At 40.4% G+C, this 24,854-nt stretch overlaps 1 long non-coding RNA gene across 1 annotated transcript; it reads right to left on the bottom strand.

Annotated features, from left to right (window-relative positions):
* Window positions 1-20,274: 20,274 nt before the first annotated feature.
* On the bottom strand, window positions 20,275-24,602 carry LOC121695374. Its single transcript, XR_006026073.1, has 3 exons — window positions 24,245-24,602; window positions 20,449-20,536; window positions 20,275-20,361 (listed from the first exon to the last, which is right to left on the bottom strand). It is a non-coding gene; the product is annotated as an uncharacterized LOC121695374 (long non-coding RNA).
* Window positions 24,603-24,854: the final 252 nt, after the last annotated feature.

The raw sequence follows: 24,854 nt of genomic DNA, 5'->3' as shown, positions 1-24,854 counted from the left end.
TTCTATCAGTCTGTTGTGGCAACCGCGGATCGGGCGGATGACGTGAAGAAATATAATATTTTAATTAAATTCGGGCGGGTGGCGGTTGAACCAATCAAATGAAAAAATATAGCCTATACATTGTTAAATTGTGTTACCTACAAAAAAAAAAAACGAGCACACTTTGAAATAGTAAAATTTTCAATCAGGCAGTTTGGCCTAGTTGCTTCTATGCATGCTGCTTTGTTTATCTATCAGAGACGGTGTTGCGGAATTGGTGTATTCCGATGTTTCACTGAGCAACCCCTCACGCACGCACGCGCACACACACACTCACACACACGCACACACACACTAAAGGTAACAAAGTTTAAATGAAGTAGCCTATCGTAGCCTACCAGCATGTTTTCCTCTCCAGTGTGCAGTAAGAAAGTAGAATAGGCTACAGTGCAAGTTGACCGATGATTCATCTCCCATGTCGCGTCTCGTTGCAGAGCCTTGGTAGGCCACTAAGCAAATCTGCAACCTATGAGCCCAGGGGCCCAAGGGAGCTTAACCTACCCAGATGTAACCCAGGGTTACTTTGTAAAACCGGGGTTGACAAAACCTGGTTATCATAAGTGGTGTTAATCGGTACTACGACGCCGATTAAGAAGTTGATTTGTTGAACCGGGGTTAACCTAATTGGAGTTTGTGCGCGTTCACATAAAAGGGGCGGGTTGCAGCACAAGTCAGCACTTTCAATGATGACGCGATCTCCTTATTTTACGGACGAGGAATGCACAATTATTGAGACAAGTTACGAGGAATTAAAACTCACTCTACGACAAAAATCAAATACGTCGGCAGCAAACAAAGCAAGGCAAGGCTGTTGGCAACGTATTGCAGATCGGGTAGCCTAAATGCCTAAAAGTAACGTTTTATTTCCACATGTTCTTCAAATATGTTTTACGGAGGATTAATAGCTTGCGGAATGTCTCAAATTAGTTGAAATAATTAAATTGCCTATTTTGAGTTCATAAAAAGGCCTACAGATGCAACACAATTCAGAAGTGGGCATATAGATTACAGTAATAAGGATAATTTAATGTTGAAGTAGCCCCCATTGACTGATTTAGTGTATGCCTAATCCTGTGAACATTTCAGATCCAACACCATTGCCAAATGCACATGGCAGCAGGTGAAAATGAAACACAAAAACATTATTCAGAATATAGGTTTATATAGTTATTGCTTAATATTTCTTAATTATGAAAACATGTAGGCTAGGCCTACAGCTAACAAGAAAAAGGTGTCTTTGAACACTACTGTAAGGCACCAGAGTGTTTTACAGTAGCAGAGGAGTCGGCCGATTATGGAGGGGGTTGAGGGAGGCATTCGGTCGGATTCTGGTGCTGTGGAAATGTGTAGCCTTTATGTGCAGGTAATTCAACAAGTTTGTTAAAATGGTGATTTTAATTTATAAGGCCTACTGTAGGCTATGTCTGATTTATTTTCGGACAGTAGGCCTAGGCTATTCTTGCTCAGATGTTCAGCATATGTAGGCCTACGTCCGATTTATTTTCGGACATACAGTATTCTTGCTCAGATGTTCAGCATCACCGATGGAATACATGAATTGTCCACGTAAGGGCATTGCTATGACGGAGCATTGCTCATCTGACAAAGATAACGAATTCCCTCAGCTGACAATATTGAGACAGCTGACAATATTGAGACAGCTGACAATATTGTCCAGGTGTATATATATATATATATATATATATATATATATATATATATATATATATATATATATATATATATATATATATATATATATATCTGGCGGTCTCTAAAACCCCTCGCCCTGCGAATAGAGCCCCTCACGATTTGCGCTCCAATGTCGTATGGATCATCCAGGTATACGCCGACATTCTCGGGAGAAATTGTTAGTAAAGGGGTGGTACTTATAAAGGGTGTGGTTAACGGAAACCTCGGGTTAACCAAGAACATAACCTGCTCGGAGCAGGTTTGAGATGCAGCGTAAATTGCCATGGCAGCATACCTCGGTTAAAACCTATCCACCTTTAGTAGTACGGGTTAATCGGGAAGTTACGCCACACATGATCAAGTTACTCTCGAAGTTACCCAGATAAGCCAGTAACCCCGCTTCGTAGTACAGGCCCCAGCTGCCAGTATTGGAGGAGGCCTAAACATCTCGTAGATGAGACTGAGTGGGTTATTTTGTTTAGATATTATATATAAAACACATAGTCATTGTAGCCTACCATTCAGGGAATATGCATTTAAAAGGGAGACAGATTATGGAGTGATATGACTCAGAACTGACATTGGGCAATGGCAGTGCAAGATGTTCAGAACGTAAGAGCTAAAACTTCTACAAGCTCAGTAACATCCACAGCGGAAAAAAGAAGGTAAGAAAAATAGTCGGAAAACTTAGATGTGTAAGGCAAGCAAGCAAGTTTGGCGGTTGTTACTAAAAATGTGAACATGCACGTTGCACTGCTGTGTGTTACAGGTTACAGTGCGTAAAGTAGCCTATAATGTGAATGACTTGTTATTTTATTAAGGATTTCTTTCTTTTTGCAAAAAATAAAGTACAATAGGCATTAATTAGTAGGCTAAATAGCAGCATGTTGAAATTATGTGCCAAATTGCGTTTTTTATTACAATGATAAAATTGTAGGCTACAGGCCGATGTGCGTTTTATTTGGAGTCTTTTGCGATTCAGAGACTGAATTTGCTGCTGATATTCTGGGGATAGGCTACAACATAGCCAATGTAGGACTTTAGCCATTTAATATATTTGCTGCATTGGATCAGTCTTTCTAGAACAGGCAAGAGCTTTCTAGCCTCACGTCAGCAGCACCGCATCATCCATATACATTAAAACAACCAGCGGATGGCGGGCGGGTGCGGTTTTGAAAATTGGTCAAAAAACATTGGTGCGGATGGATGATAAGTTTTGCTATGCGGTTACGGTTGAAATAATAGCCCATCCGCGCATCTCTACTGGGGAGGAAGCACAAAGAAGAAGGATGCTGGGCGACTTGACAGGCTGGTAAGGAAGGCTGGCTCTGTAGTGGGGGCTGAACTGGAGTGCATCACTTCAATATCTGACAAAAGGACCCTAAACAAACTGATCAACATCTTGGACAATGAATGTCATCCGCTCTACAGCACTATCAAAAACCAAAAGAGCTTGATCAGCTGGAGACTTCGCTCACTGCCATGCACAACTGAAAGGCTGAGGAAGTCATTTGTTCCTAGGGCCATTGAACTGTTCAATGCCTTACTAAAGGGAAGAGGAGAGATAGACTTCTCTGCTTAGTCTGTCTGCCTCTCCATGTTTGAGTACTGACTGCCCACTACTGCTGTACTGCTGTTTTACTACTGTTTTACTAATGTACACAGCCTAATGTTTTCACTACTGTTTTTCATGCTATATTAGCACACATGATCAATGGCTGCGGTCAGGCTTCTGCTACAATACTGAATGAATGAATGGCTATAACCCTATTACTTCAACCTGTTCTTGCACTGAAATAGTTTTTTTATTTTACCTTGTCTACATTATACTTTACTCTCCTATTTGTCCATACTATTATGCTGGTCTCTAGACCTTACTCTTGCACTGTTGCACTGTTGGACTAATGTTGGACTACTTTTTGCACCTTCACCATGACACTCACTCTCTTGAGCACCTTGCCATGCACACATAACTAAGGACTATGGTTGGACTACTGTTTGCACCTTCACCATGACGCTCACTCCCTTTAGCACCTTACCAGTCCCGGCCCTGTCACTACAAGCGTCTTATGCTTGATCACCCTCAAGCACATTGGACTTTCTTAATTTAATTTATATAGTGTATTTAGTATTTAGTTTTGTTAGTTTTCTTATCTCTCTTATCTTCTACTGTCTTTATTGTACAGTGGAGTTTAGTTATATGTTTATACTTATACGTATGTTTACCATTTCTGCTGTAAGTGCATGTTGTGTGTGATGTCTGTATGCTACTGAGACCCTTGAATTTCCCCTTGGGGATCAATAAAGTATCTATCTATCTATCTACAACTCCTAGATTCCTTGCAGTCCTGGTAGGTGAAACAGACAGGGAGTCAAATTTGATGTTGATGTCGTGGTGTATGGTAGGTTTAGCTGGGAGGACCAGCAGTTCAGTCTTTGAGAGGTTTAACTGGAGGTGGTGTGCCTTCATCCATGTAGCTATGTCAGAGAGGCAATCTGAGATCTGTGCTGAAACCAAGGGGTCATCAGGTGGAAAGGACAGATAGAGCTGTGAGTCGTCTGCATATCAGTGGTATGAGAAGCCATGCGAACAGATAATCTGTTCCAATGAGGTGGTGTAGATAGCAAAGAGAAGGGGGCCCAGCACTGAGCCCTGGGGGACCCCTGTGGTGAGATGGTGAGGTGCAGATAGCTGACCAAGCCATGATACATTAAACGTGCGTCCTGTGAGGTAGGATTCAAACCAGGAGAGAGCAGAACCGGAGATTCCCATGTTAGCGAGTATAGTGAGAAGGATGCGGTGATTAACCGTGTCAAAGGCAGCCGATAAGTCAAGCGGAATGAATACTGATGACTGAGCGGTCGCCCTGGCTTCTTTTAAGGCTTCTGTTACAGACAGCAGAGCCGTTTCAGTAGAGTGGCCGCTTTTGAATCTGAACTTGACTGATTTGGATCCAGAAGGTTGTTCTGTGAAAGGAAGTCAGAGACCTGTTTGGAGACTGCTCGTTCAATGCCTTTGGATAGGAAAGGCAGGAGTGAGACAGGGCGGTAGTTCTCGACTTGAGCAGGGTTGAGAGAAGCTTTCCTAAGTAATGGTGTTACCCGGGCCATTTTAAACGCTGTTGGAAATGTGCCGGAGGTTAGCGAGGCATTGATCACGTGTGATAGCTGGTGCGATGGTCAGGCTGATGGACTGAAGTAGGCTCGTAGGTATAGGGTCCAGCGAGCATGTGGTAGGGCGGCTACATGTCAGGAGTCTAGATACTTCACTCTCGGAGAGAGGTGCAAATGCTGAAAAAGATGTTCCAGCAGCCCCTAGAGGTTGTAGGAGTGCGGTATCTGAGTCATATGCGTTGTGTGGGCATGTAGAGAATTGACTGCTGATTGCCGCCACTTTGTTTGTAAAAAATGAGGCAAGGGTGTTCGCAGTAAGGCTGGATGGAGGAGGAGGCAGCTGAGGGTTGAGTAGCAATTTGAAGGTTGAGAAAAGTTTTCGAGTGTCTGTAGCGCTGTTGATTTTGTCATATCCACTGTTTCAATCAATACAGTATCCACTGTATCAATCAATCTGTTCTATTCTTTGTTTTCCAAATTATCATGAAAATTGATGCATTACATATATCATTGTACATTCAAGAAGTTATCTGTCTGGTGTGGGGAGGTAAAAGGGAAAGTCAATGTCAGTCTAGAGTCAGTCAAAGTCATGGGTGCTCCTACCGCCAGGGAGGCAATGAGGGTTCAAAGGTTCAGAGGTTGGGTTTGGCTCGCCATTATATCCAAAAAATCTTTCCATCCACACTAAAAAACCTGACCTGTAAATTACATGGCCAGAAATAAATAATCAAATAAAACAAACAATGAAATGAAAGTTCCTATCCTGAATTTCATACTATTAGAGATTAGTATGAACATATTAGTGGTATAAATATAATATATTATGATATTATAGTTTAATAGAATCATATTACTCTAAACTATTTATTATACTTTACAGTTGTAGCCTGCACGGTAAACTCCATGTACGTTACACTAGGCTAGACTATATGTGCGGCGCTAGGTTACCAGGCTACTGGCCCTACAGCAGACACCGTTTAAAACATTACATTCTCTAATGCAGTTACTAAGATAGATAACTGTAAGTGAAAACTGAGTAATCCACCGTATCATGGCACTGTTAATTCATCTGATCATATTTATATGCAGAACCACTGTATAATGTCCACTTTTAGCAGAGTTTAAGGGTACATAGCAGCTAGTTGGTTTAATGGCTGATTTAGCTGGATTACGTTAGCTTGGCACAACCGTTAAAACGAACTCACCGAATTCCAAACTTCCACCGTTAAACGTCGTTCTTGTTATCAACGGCCTTATGATTGTTCCTCGGTTTCTAGTTTTAAATATAATATTAAAAGTTGCTATTACTAGTTTAAACTGTCATACAATTATCCATATCTATTTAATCATGTTAACATTTACCTTTTCTGTATTCAAGTATTATTAGTTCGCCTTCGTTTGTGGTGTTACAGTTGAAAATTCAGACTGTTCTGTTCTTCTAAATCATAAATCATGTGAATACAATTAATGATCATGTCTTTAAATCTTTACAATTGGTTAATTTATCGTTATAGATCAAATATTTGCCTATATTTCCAATCAGTTATCAGCTGTAAACGCAGTTAGCGGTCTTCAATCTAGTCAAAGATTGTTAAGGCAGAGCAAGATACTTCGTCGTAGTTCATGTCTATGGGTGCGAAATGGGGATCGAATCCTGTCTGCATAAAGAGGCGTGTCGATGACGTATAACCACTCAGTGAGTTGCACAGTTTTGAAAACGAACGTTAAGGGTTGTTTTAGGACATGTTTGAGTATGCCTGTTGGCAGCCACTCTGAGTAGTCAAAGGCGATTCAAAACGAGTCAGAAAGGTCGAGACAGGACCAATCGTCAAAATTTCGGTGTCCACCACTCTAGTTCATCCAAAACAAACCAGAAAAGGGACTCAAAGTGCTAAATACCGGAATTTTCCTTTAATGTTGCCTTGTCTTGCAGTGATGTCAAAGACTGAAGAGGGTGGCCAATGATTTTAGAACATGTGTTCACAATGCTCTGGAGGTGTTTCTTATTTTTGACTGAGAGGGAGTGAAACCAGCATATAGATGAAAAGGTCAGTATACTTTCAAGGAGGTGTAAAAATGCTGAGAATCTTTCTGCTCACTCCAAAGGAATATAGCTTCCTCAAGAAATACTGCCTCTGTTGACATTTTTTAAGAATCACCTCTGTGTTAGAGTCAAAACGCAGTTTGCCATCTATGACAGTGCCCAGGTATTTATATTCATGTACAACTTCCACTGGTTCCCCATGGATTGTAATTGCAGTACTGCTTCCTCCATGCTTGGTGAAGTCAATTAACATCTCTTTGGTCTTCGTAACATTTAGCTCCAAAAAGGAGCTATCACACCATTCCACAAACTCACTGAGGACAGGACCGTGATCTTGGACAGAACCAGATAGCAGGGAAAAGAGAACATTACCGTCAGCAAACTTCACTAGATGGCGATCAGCATGGCAGCTTCTACAGTCATCTGTGTACAAGATGAAAAGTAGTGGTGAGAGGACACAACCCTGAGGAGAGCCAGTGGACGTGTATCTGATGTCAGAAAACCTCTTGTTTCCTTGAATTTCCCCTGGGGATCAATAAAGTATCTATCTATCTATCATCTATCTACCAGCAGCTTCTGTGTTCTTTGGGTCAGAAAGTCTGTGATCCACAGAATTAGCTGATGATCCAGGTTGAAACAGTTCATAAGTTTTTTAGCCAGCATGTGAGGTTGAATGGTGTGAAAGGCAGACGAGAAATCCGCGAATAGGAGCCAGGCAAAATAATTTGGGCTTTCTACATGTTCATGGATGGGAGACGAGGGCTGGACCAGATGGACTTTATTGCTGTTGAACTGTTGTGGTGGAAATGCTGGCAGGACCCTCAGTGGATGTATCTCCGGCGGGGCTAGAAGGTGATGTTCGGGTGAAGGTGGAGAGCCTCCGGCGCAGGTCCAGGCAGGTGACAGCGCAGCCTGGATTCCATGGACTTCGTTTTCACCTCAACGAAGGAACCAATCACAATGGAGGGGGGACAGCAAGACGATGGCGACACACCGAAGCGGTTATGAGCGATGTACAGCCATTTGATAGACATTCGTAGTGCCCAATAAACAGCTCTGGGCATTCGTAAACCGAAAATACGAAAAAAATGACTGTGTAGTTCCTTGACCCCGGGCTTTTCTCAATATGCGTTCTTTTCTATACTTGTGTTCTCATGAACTTGAAAATCGTTCTGAAACGTCATCAATCACCGCCGAAGTACTGTTCCAATTCACAAGTTCGCATTTATTCAAGAACGCATAACATTCCCGGAAGTGTTCTCGAATCGTTGGTTTTATCAAGGATGCATCGGGTGGTGACTTGGTGGCTTGAAGATTCCACAATGCATTACGTCAGCTCAGCCGTGACACTCACATAAGAGAAATGGCAGCATTGATACATAATAGGCCTACCTATCATAATTGCTGCTACAATCCGATCTATGTTTAGGCTATAAACGGTAGGCTACAGGCTTCACAACTAACGTTAATCATAACTGTCACTTAAACTGCGAACTTCAAACGTTGTTCCCGCCATCGGCAAGTGAATATATTGTTATTAATATTTAATAATAAAATCAATGAGAAACAAACTTAAACAAGCTGGTGAATTATATATTTTATTGTAAATGTCAGAAATACTGGGTAGACCAATAGAGCAATAGGTAAATGACTAGACTCCCGAGCTGTTCTGAGAGAAGCTGCCGTTGGCAAGAACGCTGCTGTCTCAAACTGCAAATTGAGCGTCCTGTGTCCTCGCGTTCTCCAGAGTCTGGACTCACGATCTTAACTTTTCAAGTTCGAACTTTCAAGAACGGGAGACGTACTTTGTATTGAGAAAAGCCCCCCATCTCAATGAGATGAGGTTTGGCGTTAGCCAGGCTATACCTTACCAGTAATACAGGAAGTAAGTATACTGTATATTTTTTGAACACCATTTTGGAATAGAGACATAAAATAAATTTGATTCAACAGATACAACTTCCATATATAAATCAGTATAATATGAAAATTATATACATATATAAAATGTATTATTTATGAAAAGCTAGGAATACAATCAACTTCAACATCACCCAAAAATCAATGTGTTCTAAACATTTGAAAGTGGACTACATAGAACAAGCCTGTGGAGAATAAACACATACACACCTATACACACAAACTCTCACACACACACACACACACACACACACAGAGGAGGATAGGAAAATGTGGGGTGGGGAACCTGAAGGTTGAACACAGAAGAGCTATGACTCATTACGAAACGCATCCTCTTCTGCAGAATGCCAAATTTGACAGCAATTTAGTTTTCCAATAAAACAAATTCGCCTACCGTTACACTCCAGGGCCATACAAGCTACTTTAGTTTTATTATGCAAGTTTTTTATAACAAAGCCAACAATTTTTCAGGAATATGTACTTGATGGAAAGCCAACAGAGTAGTAGTTGGAGCTGGCGGAAATGCCTTCGTTTGGTTTTTCCGACTGTTTCCCGAACATGCTCGTAGCGTGAACGCGTGTGGACTGCTCTTAAGATGCTCTCAAGGGGAGCTGTCAACATTAATAGTTCTGAAATATCCTCTAATTGGATGGTGATGTCAGGTGACTGCACGTCACAGCCATAAGCCTACCGTTTAAACTTCGGATCTACACATTAATTCACATCAATACGAAAATAGAAAAACTTTGACATCCACATGTAAACATCCCAAGTAAGCTATATATCACACACAGACATAAATAATAATTATTTAAGATTAGATTGTTGCACTGTTTACCCCATGTAAATGATCAATCCCAGAAACCTGTGAAACTCTTCTGGGGTCTCTTAGTCCCCTGCCCCTGCACTGTTGGCATACGACGGCCTACTAAGCACAAGCTCCCACCCTCAACCACATATGCCTGGGACAATAATGTGAGTAAAAAACAACATAAGTCTATTTCACACAGTGTTTTAGTGGAAGTCTACACCACCCTATGCACGCCACCTAAATCTATACCTTCTTCCTCCATCCCCTCATGGTCTTCAGCATTGTGAGTGCAAGCTCATCAGCAGTCAGCTACCTCTTCAGTCTTGCAAGAAGGTCTGTGTAGGTCTTGTTATCCTCCATCTGAAACAACAGCAAAATCATACAAATACCTTTATTAATTTACAAAATAAAAATCACAAAACTACAGATGCGTGCGTGTATGCACATACACACAAAAGAAGAGGTAGCCTAAACTATTGAAGCATTCTGAGTAACTCAAAATATTTAGAAGTATAGCTACCCTAAATCTGATTGCCTGGCTGGCATCAAAGACAGATTACATTTCACCTAGTAACTAACTGCTGAAATGCAATAATGACATTTCTGACAGAATATGTGATTTCACATCATGTTTTCAATAACTACATATTGAGAGGAGTAGAGTGCTATCATCTATTTCAAGTCATGCCATTTTAGAAAATGTTGAGACAAGCATGTCTGATGTTTGTCATTTAGAAGTTAGCAAGCTAAAATAGTTCAACCTGAGGAAAGGCAATAAGTTAATTACATTTCTGACAGAATCTGTGATTTCACATCTTATATTGAGAGGAGTAAAAATATCACTCAACTTATTTCATGTCAGAGAACGTAACGCAACTTAGAAACACGGCGCCCATTCATTTATTCAGCTTTGGTATGCTATACTGATTTGCCAATATAATGCTTACCTAACAAGCAAATTGGTACTAGAAAACAAACTTACTTACAGGTTATATACTAATAGGTTTTTAAATGAAACTGCCAAATTAAAATAACTGACATCAAAAGCAAACGAAAATATTGTCAGCAGTTCAGAATAATGCAGCTAGCTAAAGTTACATGAAGATGCACTAGTCCCTGCTATGCCATAATGTTGACGCTGATGAGAAAGCATAATTTACTGTCAAATAACATGATTTTAGGACTTCGAATTAAGATAAACTAGCCTAGAAATCTAGATGCGCCCTAGCGCACCCAGGGCTAGTCTAGAAACTCTCCGTTGGATTGTGAGCTCGAAAAATTAAAATCAGGCCAGGGGTGGGCAAACTTTTTGGCGTGTTGTGAAGACATCGTGTCAATCATGTGTTGTGATCTCACCGCTGGAGCAAGATTGGTGTCGTGAAGCCTTGCGCACGCGCAGTTCGACCCAAAGACTGTGCCCGATGAGTGCCCATAAAACGTTGGTATATGGCCGTCGAGTGGAGGGACTTGCCTAAAAGGACTTTGGTAACGTGGAAGGGTAAAGTCACGTGACTGCTTTTGTAGTCCGTTTATGAAACAAAAGGAGCTATAGGCCTATCTGTTTTTTTAAACTAGATGTACCGCATAGCGGTACAAAATATGACCGCCGCTCAGTCCTGTACATCCGTTCCGCGAAAATAAATCACACTTCAATTTGTCTCCATATTTTACTCCATCCCCCACTCTTGAAACTTTTGTGTATGCTTGTTTGGCATGCCTGAGTGTGTGTGTGCGGCTGCACAGAAAGTAGCCTACTGGTGCTGAAAAGGTGAATAGATTGTAGAATAGCCAAAGAAGATGTAGCATTGTTATAAAACCTTTAAAATCTCTAAACAATCACAAGTAGGGCAGTTCATCACAGTTCATCCATTGCAACTGGATTGATGAAAGGTCACTTACACCTGTAGGCTACATTGTATTTGGGAAAAGCAAAAGGTATCAGCATAATGTTATTTATTTATTTATTTATTTTTTGTGTATTTATAAACAAAAACATCTCTGTCAGTCCCATGCCGTTTTCAACAGCTATCAAAAACAAAGGTCATTTTTGGATGGATGGATTTTTTGTGAATGTTTCTTCTTCTACATAAGATTTTAGTCATCTTTAGTTCATGTAATACTTTATTGTCAATGCACAAATTAAGTAACAGTAGTCTGAAACGTTATTGTTAATGCACAAATTAAGTAACAGTAGCCTAGTCTGAAACGAAATGCTGTTTTACATCTAACCAGTGGTGCAAATAACTGACATGTCCAAATGGGCCTTGATGAAATGCGTCGCTAGACTGTTCATACACATTTTAACGGGCCAAAGTTGAAGAGCTTTTGTCCGTTATTGTTCGTGCAAATATAGGCTGATTCATGTTCCCTTGCATTGTGTAACTGAGGTCCATGGCTAGTCTGGCTTTCATCAGACCAAGCTCAATCTTTTAAGAAATCAAAAAATAAATAGCGGGCAGATCAGGCTGGGTTCACCCAGCCTAGTCCATAGGCACCCGATATTGTTTAATTTTCCGATTGAGATATACACGCTCTGGCTATTCTAAATGCAAAAATGCATCAGGGAGTTATGACAAAACGGTAACTAACAAACTAGATCCTAATAGAAAGCTGTTAGCTTCCCTAAGCTACAGGTAGGATTATAAGGTAGGCCTATTTACAACATAAATTGTCAATAGGCTATGCTGGCGACACAAATAAAATCTCCTTTGGAAACCAATGGCTTACGCCTTACAGTATCAAGCGGACTTAAACTGCCATATCGTGGCGAAAAATTGTAATAACATTCAAGCAGCTCCATGAGTCAAGGAAAGCGCGAATGAAGTAGCCACTTCTAGATGGGACCCACTACACAGTAGCTTAAGGTGTGTTGCTAAAGCAGCCATAATGAAATGAAGGTGTCATTGTTTGGATACTTCACACACACATGCTTTTTAATTTCACAAGACTACAACTACCAAGCTGTAATCAAAGCACATCGATTCCCCTCTCACACCATGCACGCACTTAAAACAAAATAAACAGGCGTCTCAGTCTCACGCATGTATAGGCAGAACTGTATCAGACCCGTGTAACGTTGGTAAATCGTCCATTGCACAGAATGATTTTGTAGCACGTGCAATAAATGACAGTCGAAAGATACAATTACAGTGCTGCTATCAATTTGCTTGGTATAACCGCATTTATAGTTTTCTACAAATGCAATCAATCAAATGCCTCCATCACTCAACTAACGCTAACGGTAACATTACCTAGGTCCTTATTGATATTACAAGATTAACGTACCTGCAGTAAAAACCAAGCATGTCCGATAAACATCCTCAGATTTATTTCGGCTTCACTTTTAACTTCCAACAAAATTACGTCTCACTGCAACGATGCGCCATCTAGTGGACAAACGACTACTTATCGCCAATACTGAAAATGCAGCCATGATGATGATGATGAATATTTATTTTAATCCTACTGAATTTGTAATTATGTATCGGCCGTTCTAATACCGATAGTATGTGGGTGCCTGTGTGTGTGCATGTGTATATGTGTGCACCGCCATTTACAGGCCAATGAGTGTACAGTCACTAAATGTAAACATAACCTAATTTTTTTAGACCCCCCCATGGATGAAATTCTACGAAACTTGGCATACCCCCAGAGAATGCCAGGTCAATCATACACATAACATTTGGTGCAGTTCTGAACATCTTAACTGAAGATAGGGGCAATTAAAGCAGAATAATATTGCATTTTCATTTTTTACCGGGGGGTGGGGGTGCAAATCACAAATGAGTGATTATGAGCCAGGTTGATGTGGGCCCTTGAGACCAACATACCATAAAAGATTCTTCATCCTCAGTGCCACGGTTCAGGTAGTTATTTAGGAAAAACTGTTTTTTTTTTTTGCGGTTCGGGGGGCCCAGCCCGGGGGGGCTGGTGGTGGTCCCCGGGGACGAAATGAAATTTTTCCGTAAAAGTCTAGTGGGGCTACATACCCACCAAATTTCATGTACCCCGGTGGTTCGGTGTCCCGGGTATCAATGACCAAAAATTCAGGGAGTAGATGACGGGAAAAATTCTTGAATTATGTGTATGTGTGCGTGTACAAATTTATGTTTATGTGTGTGTGTGTGTGTGTGTATGTGCGTGCTTGTGTGTTTGCCTGCGTATGTGTGTTTGTGCATGTGCATGCATGCGTACATATGTCTACTGTGTGAGTATGTGTCATACGTATGATTACTGTAAATGTATGTGTGTGCGTGTGTATCTGTTTATGCACATGTGTGCACATGGAATGGGTTAACATGACCCCTGGAGGCAAACATACGGAAAAAATTGGTCATCCTAGGCCCTACAGTTCTCAAGATATTCACAGAGAACTGTGTCTGCCCTAAAAAATATTTTTGCTGGATAACATCACTGATTTGGCTTCACAATATTTTTTTAAAAATAGGTCTATGGGACTTAACATTAGAGCTGCTCTTTGATAGGAACGCAACCACATGGGGTGCTGATTTTCACTTTCCCTCCCTATAGTGCTGTCCTATTGCGTGCAGAGGGAATTTGAAAGACAACCGATTATCCCGCCCCTCGGACTGAGTACTGCGAACGGTGAGTGCCCAGACCCTACCCTCTGACTTGTAAGACGCGAGAAATTATATATAGCCTCGGAAACATAGAGACGTCAAGCTATAGGCTATCCTCGCTTGAAAGAGCTTGTGTGGACAAATAGGGTGAGGAGTTAAATGGCAATGATATTATTACATACTCGTTAATCTAACTCCATTTGATTAATAATTTGTATCACCAATCAATTACCAAGTAACTAGTTTATCAGCTATGGAGGAGAATGGCATGGCACACTACGAGAATTAAAGATATAGATTGGTAGGCAAATTAACAATTTATTAGGCATTAAGGCAAATGTATTAATTAAGCCTTAAAGGTAAATGTAACCAATATCACTTCAGTTGAAGGTAAAAGTAAACTCATATGTTCTACTGTAATAAAGTAGAGTAACAAAGTAACAACCAAAGAAACAAAGGAAGCTTATCAAAACACAGAGATAAACTTAACAAGTTAAGGATTAACAGATACACCAGATGAAACAATACAAACCCAAAAATAGAGAAAAGGGAGAGAGAGAGAGGGGGAAGGAGAGAGAGAGGGAGAGAGAGGGCGAGAGAGAGACAGAAGACCAAGCCACAAGGGCCCAGCTCCAGAGGAGAGTCAAGCTGGAAAAGAAGCCCCCCAGGAGGACAAGAGCCTCCACTTTTATCATTCACTTGGGCCACCCCCGACTCATCAGAGCCTTTGTTATCTGAGGTGGATGGGTGTGGCCCAGGTGGATATCATAACTTTATGCTACAGTTTAATTCTTAATGTACAACTATGCACAGATACATTAAATTGTAATGAAACCATGATCAGACTGTTGCCCACATTACAAGTATTAATTCAAGACCAAACATGAATGTATTATTCACAACACATATTTAGAGAGCAATACTGTATGATAATGAAGTTGGCCTATCTCACCATAAGACATCAAGTAGGCACAGTTACCCTCTCAGTAGAGGGGCCAGAACAATGAGCAAATGGTCACTTTATGCATGAGCGGGTGTTGGGAATCTTTGGCCATGGCCAGCTAAGACAATACAGATCAAACACAGGTATCCACACATGTAAATTGAATGCAAAAGGCATTCTTTAGAAATGCAAAAGGTTTGAGCAAAAGATAAACAGGCTAAAGATAAACCATAACTAGAGCTGATGTAAAAATAATATTACCTCAGTTCATCCATCAGTGTTGTTTCCAGTGGAGGTAAACTCCAACTAAGTGCAGGTGGGATCTGGCTGTCCAGGTCAAATATACCGACCGGTGTTGCCAACTCTCGCGAGACAAATAAGCAACTCTCACCTCAAAAAGAAGCCCAATGCTGCTGTAACCTGTCACAGCCTTAACAGCATAGCCTGTTTGTATAATGAGTGAAAGAATTACTTTTTAAAACTAACATTCATTTTACATTGTATTAAAACATTTGCCCACAAAATTAAGCTAAATTAAACTCATTGCAAATGTAACAACATAGGCTACACATTCTCCTTCTGAGTTGAAGTTGCACTCGGCTTGAAAGTGGATGTAGCCTTATGCAGATGGATCCAGTGTAAAATAATTTTATCAGAACAATAAAGTGTCCGTGTAAAATCTGTGTGTATGTGTGTGTGAAGAGAGAGAGGGAGAGGTGTGTGTGTTCCTGTGTGGTTTATTATGAATATGAATCAAACAGTAACAATAAAAATCAACAGATAGGCCTAGGCCTAGCCCTAAGCCCACTGGTATAATTATTACCCTGGCTTGTATTTGGGGACCGGCCTTTATTTGTCCGAATCGACGATGTCCCTGGTTATTATCCGAGGCCCGGCTATAAATAGAGAATAGAATCTCGGCCATAATTTGAGGATTTACTGTATGGCCATATCTGCTGAGTATTCAGGGTATAAACTTGAAAACGGTATTTTCTTGCATTTGTGAAAATAATTCCGTTCACACCGATGATGAAAACAGCCAGGGGGTGCCGAACTCATTGATAAAATAGGTGACCAAATCAGAGATTCCAAACCAACAAGGGAACAGCGTGAAGCAATGCAAAACGCCGAAGTTCGAAAAGATTTCGGTGTGTAAACCTCGACGGACGGCTGTAGCGATGTTCTGGAAAAAGAATAATAGTTTTACATGTGGAAACTGTTACATGGGAAGCATAGGCCTACGCAAAACGCTTGCTGTCTGTCTGCCAAAGTTTATTTTCTCAGTCTCGCCTTTTTTCCTCGCATAGCCTACTGTAGGCTATATGCACCAAGTGCAACTTCTAACATTACAAAAAACACTCTTTACTCATCTCTTATTTTACCCTTGTTCTGACTTTTTTTTTCCCTTCACCAGCCACATGTCTGACACCAACCGAAAAACAGAGAGAGAGAGAGAGAGAGAGAGTTGTTTGGAGTAGCGTATCGGTAGGCTATATAAAAGCAGAAGATTTTCAGCTTGCTTCGGGATTTAATTCACTTTTGGATTGTTTGATTTGATTATAGTACTAAATGCCGACGTTCAATTTCAATTAATTTTTTTAATCAATTGACAGCCCTAGAAAAAAACCATGAATGAATAAATAAGTAAGACAAAACATACAATAAACAATAAAAACTGTATGAGACAGTAAAGACGTACATATCCCCTGGAAATATGAACAATAAAGCAGCAGAGTCAGTGAAGCAAGGGTGATCAAAGGTCTAGTGGTTGACCAAAATGTTGGGAAAAAAGAAAGGTTTTTTTTTTTTCAGAGTGTAGGTGCACGGTTCGCAAATGACCTGTGTCCAGCTGATTTCTTCTTTACGGATAGAACAATCAGATGGCCAGCATTCATAGAGCGCAGAGCATGTGATGGTGTGTAGGGCTTAAGGAGCTCGCTGGTTTGTATTGGCAGCCAGTGAACAGAAGCTAGGACTGGTGTAATATGACTGTATTTCTTCACTTTTATTAAGACTGCAGTGTTCTGGACAAGTTGGAGGCTCCGTGTTGTACTTGCTGGGAGACCAGAGAATATAGCATTGCAATAATCAAGTCTTGACGATACAAAAGCATGAACCAGTGTTTCGGCATCACGGAGAGACAACATGGATCTAATCTTAGCAATATATAGCATATTAGATGGTAGAAAGCGGATCGAGTGACCGCTTTGATATGGGGCTGGAAAGTAAGATTAGAGTCAAATGTAACACCAAGATTTTTAACAGTTGGGCTCTCAGAGATAATTACAGTTGTCAATTTTTAGAGTATTACTCCTAGTTGGTCTCACTATGAGTAGCTCAGTTTTGTCAGCATTTAACAGTAGGAAGTTCTTACACATCCATTTCTTAATCTCAGTCAGACATGTTTGCAATTTCAATTGTGTAGAATTGTCATTTTGCAGCACAGGAACATACAAGCATAACAGTGAAAGTTCACACCAAACTTGTTAATTATGGTGCCTAGTGGTAGCATATAAATGGAAAAGAGCATAGGGCCAAGTACAGACCCCTGAGGTACACCAAATTTTACATCACACTGTTCAGAGTTGGTGTTGTTGAAGGTTACACACTGGGTTCTGTTTGATAGATAAGATAAGATAAGATAAGATAAGATAAGATAAGATAAGAGATAGATAAGAACCAAGAAAGGACTGACCCTTGAGAGATTCTCAAGACGCCTAAGAAGTATACTATGATCAATCGTGTCAAAGGCTGCACTCAGGTCAAGAAGAAGCAGGAGGGATACTTGGCCAGCATCACTTGCAAGCAATAAGTCACTAGTGACTCTAGTCAAAGCCGTCTCTGTGGAGTAAACAGCCCGGAATCCAAACTGAAATTTCTCAAATAGAGAATTGTGAGATAAGTGGGCCGTGAGTTGTTCCCCAAAAGCCCTCTCAAGAACTTTAGTCATGAAGGGCAAGTTGGATATGGGTCTGTAGTTCTGCAGGACTTCTGGGTCCATGTTTGGCTTTTTGAGCAGTGGTTTAATTACTGCTGACTTGAAGGCCTTTGGAACAGTGCCAAGAGTGAGTGACTTATTAATAATGAGGTGATAAGCACTACTTAGGACAGGGAGCAACTCTTTACACAAAGCAGATGGTATTGGGTCCAACTGGCAGGTTGTAGGCTTTGATATTTTTACTATGTTCGTAAAGGCATCCAAAGAGATGGATTCAAACTGAGAGAAAATACAGTCGGACTGCAGAGCTAATCCATCAATATCTGTAGTGTCTGAGACATCTGTAATAGTGTAAATTTTCTCTCTAATCAAATCAATTTTTGACGTAAAAAAGGTCATTAAATTGTCAACAGTGAATTCTGTGCTAGAGAGAGGGGGCATGTGATCTTGTGAGTTTGCTGACAGTATCAAACAGAAACCTAGGATTGTTTTTGCTAGAGTTAATCAGGTTTGAGAAATATGTTGCTCTTGTAGCAAAAAGGGAGTCTTTATACTTTTTAAAACTAGCTGCCCAGGCCGACCGGTCAGTTTCAAGTTCTGCAGGTCCTTTTCAGCTCACAAGTGTTCGCTGTAAACCATGGCACTGATTTCGTGCGATTGCGCTTTTGTGACGTCGGGGGAGCAGCGCAGTGGATTGCCTGGGTCAGTGCAGTGTTTAGATTGTCTGTTAACTCATCAAGAGATGATGTATTTGAACAACAGGATAGAATGTTAGGCATCCACTCGGATAATAAACGCTTGGAGTTATTGTCAATGCGGCGAGAGTTATGGATATCGGGGCGGTGATCCTTCCATAGCTAGTTGAGCAGAAAGCAGTTGATGCAGGTGCAATCAGTTTACTTGGCTCTATGAGGGGGCCTAGTTGAGCAGCTGGCAGTTGATACAGGTGCAGATCAGTTTAATTAACCCTTTATGATGTCATAGTGCCCATGCAAAGTCTATGGGTAAAAATAAACTTGTTTTTTGTTAATATCGCAAAAAGTATAATGTTTACAAAAACTAATACATTGCTTAAGTGTTCTTTTCAAGACCTACAAAGTTTTATTTGGAAACAGTTGTGGGCAGAGGAAACAGTTGGCAGGAGTCATAGTTGATAACAACTGACAGTTGGAATGGCTGAATAGTTAAATAGTTCAATAGTTTAAATAGTTAAATTATTTAATAGTGAATTATTGAAGTGAGGACTTTTATTTTGAAAACGTTGTGGGCAGAGGATACAGTTGGCGTGAGTCAAAGTTGATGACACTGACAGTTTGATGGCTAAACAGTAAATAGTTGAGTAGTTTAAATGGCAGTTATTGGCGAAAGAGAAATTATTTTCTGGTTCCGATCGACTCGTGCCTTGAATTACCCATATGATGTTTGTCAATTTTAAAGACCATTTTTCATGTAAAGACATTTGCAGTTTGTTTCGTAACTATTGAATTACAACATTGTGAAAGATCGTAATTCCAATGACTACAAACCCATCAGTCGCGCTAGTGATGTTAGATAGCCCATTCAGAGGGACACAGGATTGTACAACAACAGGTCTTGGGCTTCCCTTGCCGATGAAAATACCACGAGTCAGAGGATTAAACACATCAGGTAAATTGTAATCGTCCATAGACTGTACATAAACTACTGTTAAGTGACATAGCTGGCAGCAAGATGTAACCGTCAACTAGCATAACTGCTAGTCGTATCGTTTCATTACATTGGTGATGTAAATCGTTTGAGACGAGAGATGTAGGATTCGCACAAAACCAACATCCCAGCAAACACAATAACGTGGCCATCACGTGGCCGCAACGTGATTTTCCAACCAATGTTTACGTTGCCGCCACGTTAATTTACAACGTGGTGGCAACCGGAAAAGTGGAAGACGCCTTGATGTTGCCGCCACGTTATTTGACAACATTACCGCGACATATCGGCGACATGCAGACAACCTTCCTGCAACTTAATGGCCACGTAACTGCAACGTTATAGCAACATTGAAACCCATGTTGGAGGTCGCCAGAATGTTGTCAGGATGTTAAAAAAAAAACAGCTCTGGGTGGATCTGCAGATGCAGTCCTCATTTGCCCACTCACTTGGTTTAAGAAGATCAGAGCGACATTTCACATTTGATTACACCATTTATTTAAATTCATTTAATTTGGGAGTTCCTGGCCGATGACTTGATGTGCTGCTGCTGCTTCTCCTCCTCCTCCCCTCCTCCTACTGCTGCTGCCGGGCCTACAAGCAAAGAAGAAAACCTTTAGCTTTCAGGTAAGAGCTGCACTTTTTTTGAATTTGTGCAGACTGTCCCGAAGTTTTACTTACGTTTTATTGTGCTGTATACTCCGGGTTCCGAGCAGTGGCAGCTTCTCCTTCCCCTTCAGGTTACTGCCTCCAAATTTAGTAGTGTGGGCTACAGAAAACAACATTTCAATTAAGTAGGGATGGGCAGAACGAGGCTTTGTGAAACAACGAAACGTTCGAAGCAATTGCGCCGGAATGTGTCGAGGTTTCGAAACAATCCGACACACGTAACTCCATGGTGACATCTAGTGGCCAGTTTTGCTAACATCACATTTTGACCGTGAAGCACAACTGCTTCAGACGAAGAATATAAATAGCCAACATGGAACGCAAGATTTCGTCCACAGCCACGTGGTTCAGTGGTTAACACACTTGCATTCGGCCGGAGCGGCCGGTGTTCGACTCCCTGCTGGTGCTTAGAAATTTCAGACTAGTATATGCGTTCAGTACCTAGAACATTTTTATATCTGCCAGTTAGATGTTTTGTTATTTCAGTTTCATAGTACATTATCCTTTGGAATATGCTGGAGAGGAAAATGCTACAATGGTTTTAAAATGTAGGCTATGCTTATTGCCCAGGGTTTTTTTTGGGAACATGTTGTAGGGAAATAAAGGATACATGTGAAGCAGGTTAGACTAATCAGGTACAACATGGGAAAAATAAACAACACATTTTTTGTATGTCAACATACATTTTTATTTAGGAATAACAGTTCTGCCGTCTTGGCATTTAATCTGTTTCTTGTTTTTGAATAAACCTCCCCAGCCTTGGAAAAAATTCTTTCACAAGGCACACTTGTTGCTGGCATGCACAAATATTTTTTTGCCATCACAGTTAGGTTTGGATAAACCACTCTCCTCTCCTGCCAGTATTTCAAAGGGTCAGCTGTTCTTGAAATAAAGGCATCAGTCATATATTTTTTTTACTTCTGCTACTATCTAAATATTAACGTCACTAGACTATATCTATCTAAACTATCGCTTACTGTCTGTCTCTAGCCTGTCAATTAATCTATATCACTAACCTATCAATCACAAGAATGCACTATAAATCGCTATATCTCTATATGTCTCTATGTCGCTATATCTCTTAAAATCTCTCTCCTCACAAAAAAACCACAAAGATAGAATGTGTTTGAATGACTTTTAAGCATTCTGGGACTTTGTAATTTAGATCAAACAGGTGTTTACTCGGGTAATTGGCTCGCGCGGCAAGTGTGCCACCTGTCCAAACCAAATTGAAACACCACGAAGCCTCACTAAGCCATGGTCACGTGACATGGGCGTTTTGAACCACACTTCGAAACACTGTTCGAAACACTTGCGTTTCGGAAGCTCGACACTGTTTCGAAACGTCAGCTTCGAGCGTCACATCCCTACAATTAAGAGAGGCACAACATAGCCAACGTTTTCGGTCACCAACCATGAGAGAAAGGGTTCCACTTTCATCTCACACACACAGGCTACTAGCTCGTGTCTTAGAACATGCCAAACTAACGTCTTCTCTGGGGAGTCCGTTACTGCATATCGTAACAACCCCAATTATCACCACTTTTGTTCAGAAATTCTAAAACAACGATGTTTTTTAACACTTCAAAATAACATTTGCTAAATTAACCTGACATTTTTCAGTAGCCATAGGTGTGTAGATTTGAACAAAATCTGGTTTGTTTGTTAACGGGAGCATTTACTGCCTGAAATATCCGATTTTGTTTACCATGCTCGGAGTTATAGTGCTGGCCTGATGGGTCGCCTATTTACACCGTTTCAACGGCACATGAACGGTTAGACCGAGAATTCTCGTCGTGAAATTAAAATTCCACTGGAGCTCCAAGCGGTTGTGTACACGCAGCCTTACAACACTGTCTACAGCTCTTTGAGTCACGGTAAAATGTCATTTTTGGTACATAGCTAATTTAGATACACCTATGGTGTGGGTGGTTGCGTTTCTTTAGGAGTCTGCTGTCTTGGTTTGTATAGAAATTGATATTAAGTGACACATACATGCAAGACGGTGGAAATACGGGACCGACGGTAATAGGGGGAGTTCCGATATATCTCATATAAAATCATAGCACACCATCTACTAATTACACTTGTCATATTCAATAACATTCACATATCATATTAATATTAAAACACTAACATTACAGTACAGTAACAAAGCAGTACAGTAAACGTAAATCTCCGATTGGTTTTTTATATCATTCAATTAGCTCAAAGTTATCCTAGCATGCTACATGCTAGCCCCATTCTAATGCAATTGCTGATACGCGATGCTAATCACTCGCTAGCCTTAACAATCTTTGCTATAGTGTTAATTTTGTCACCTATTTTTAATTTAGTCTTAGTCTTAGTCTTGTGACGAAATGTCCTTTTTAGTCTTTGTCATATTTAGTCATTCAAATATCATTTTTGTTAGTCAAGTTTTAGTCGACTAAAAGTCTCGTCATTTTAGTCTAGTTTTAGTCATAAGAAAACTAAAGGTATCTTAGTCTTAGTCAGTTTTAGTCAACACATTTTAGTCTTTTTTATAACAAATTATTTCTGATTACCATTTCAGTCAATTGTTTCACACATCTCAATTTTCCAACAATATTGTGTGTCCACAGGGCTACTCGTCTGTTATAATTACTCATTCTGATTTTTTGTCAGTCAGTATGTTTACATGCACAGGTAAGTCGAGTTACAGTTATAGCTCGGCTGGGATTTGACCATAGACAGTAAAAGATTTGACTGGACCACTGTCATATTCGTAGACCAGTGTTTCTCAAAGTGTGGTCCGGGAATCACTGGTGGTCCGCAAGCTATCTCAAGTGGTCCGTGAGCAGACGTGGTAAAATATAATATAGATGAGTTGTTTGCAATATTGAACCAACTTGTATGTAAAAACAGTTCTGCAACACTATCTATGTAAGATATGCCAGTTTAAATCATACAGTATGAATCCACACAATAAGCAAAGTGCAAAGACAATAAGCAAGGTGGTTCAGTGAGTAGGCCTATAGTGTAGACTAATTATAGGCTACTGTTGAAGTAGGTCTAGGTCTAATCTTTTTTTTTTTTTTAGCTAGGGTTAGTTAAGTGGTCCTGAAACTGAAAAAGTTTGAGAAACACTGTCGTAGACCAAAGTATTAATGTTTTACTCCGCCTCGCTAGATGGCGATATGCGCCCAAACACAACACATTCCCCAAACAGACTCTCCATCTTAGCCATAGCTAACTTGCTAGCGAACGTTCCATATTAGCTTACTTGCTAGCAAACTTTGCATCATCAGTCTAACTAGTTAAATAGTTGACATTACATGATGAACATTTTCGTATGGACATTCTGGTGGATGTTAATTTGTATGAGAGAAGCTTCAACTTCTGGGTATGTAGCATTGTGGCATAAAGCTTAGGTAGTTAGTTGGTAACTCTGGCAGAAATCTCCAGTGTTCTTGTTCCATGTAGTTTCGTGTTGCAGCCACAGGGTTGCAGCAACAGCACGTAGACTAGCCTACAGGAAAGCTGTTGCGTATGAACTCATTCGGAATATTTTGAAAACGTAACAGCTAGATATTTGTCTTCTCATTTTGTATACGAAAATGAAGAGAGATTTTATCTTAGTTCTTATTTCATGCAAAACATTTTAGTCTCGTCTTTTTTCGTCAACAATAATTCATCTTAAGATAGTCTTAGTCAGTGTTTCAGGACATTACTGCCGTCTCGTCATCGTCTCGTCTTAGTCATGAAAAAAAAGGTCGTTGACGAACATATTTCCTCTCGTCTTGTCTGACGAAATTAACACTACTTTGCTAGCAGATAAATTACTCACTGGCGTTCAAAAGAAGTGGATAAAGACATGAAAACAATGAGGGAAGATTAAGGACAAAGTAGAAATAGTAAAACGACTGAAGAGGTATTAAAAATTATTCACGATAGAAAGGTGTCAAGGAGTAAAAGGTTTTGATTCAAAGTCTATTCATTCAAGTGTAACGTTATCGAGTAGAACGTAAAATAAACGAATTCTGGTATCCAAGCAACACGCTTGTCAAAATAAAAGCATTTCCCGTTGACTAGAAAATCGTATGTCCTTCTGGATTTTTAATTATTTTGTTATTTATTCAATTTATGTACCTATTTATTTAACATTGGCAACTAATTTTGGGTTTAGTAACCAATGCTTAGGTGGGTTACACCACCTCTCCATCACCCCTCTCCATCGACTTTGTTTGTCGTGCACATAAAAATGTCAAAGCAAAATAAGATTTAGGTAAGCATAGACAATTGACTCAACCTAATGTTACATCTAAAAGGCAAGCTCGAATTAACAATGTTTGGTCTCCTCAGTGCCAATGCACAGGCTGCAGAGGGCAGCATGGTGGTACTCCTCACATCTGGTGCAGAGTAGAGTTACAGGCATAAAAACAAGATCAGTCAGAGAC

This window comes from Alosa sapidissima, chromosome 21 (assembly GCF_018492685.1).
Source record: "Alosa sapidissima isolate fAloSap1 chromosome 21, fAloSap1.pri, whole genome shotgun sequence".
NCBI lineage: Eukaryota > Metazoa > Chordata > Actinopteri > Clupeiformes > Clupeidae > Alosa > Alosa sapidissima.
The sequence above is the reverse complement of the archived record's forward strand: the minus strand, read 5'-3'. Positions and strand labels throughout refer to the sequence as shown.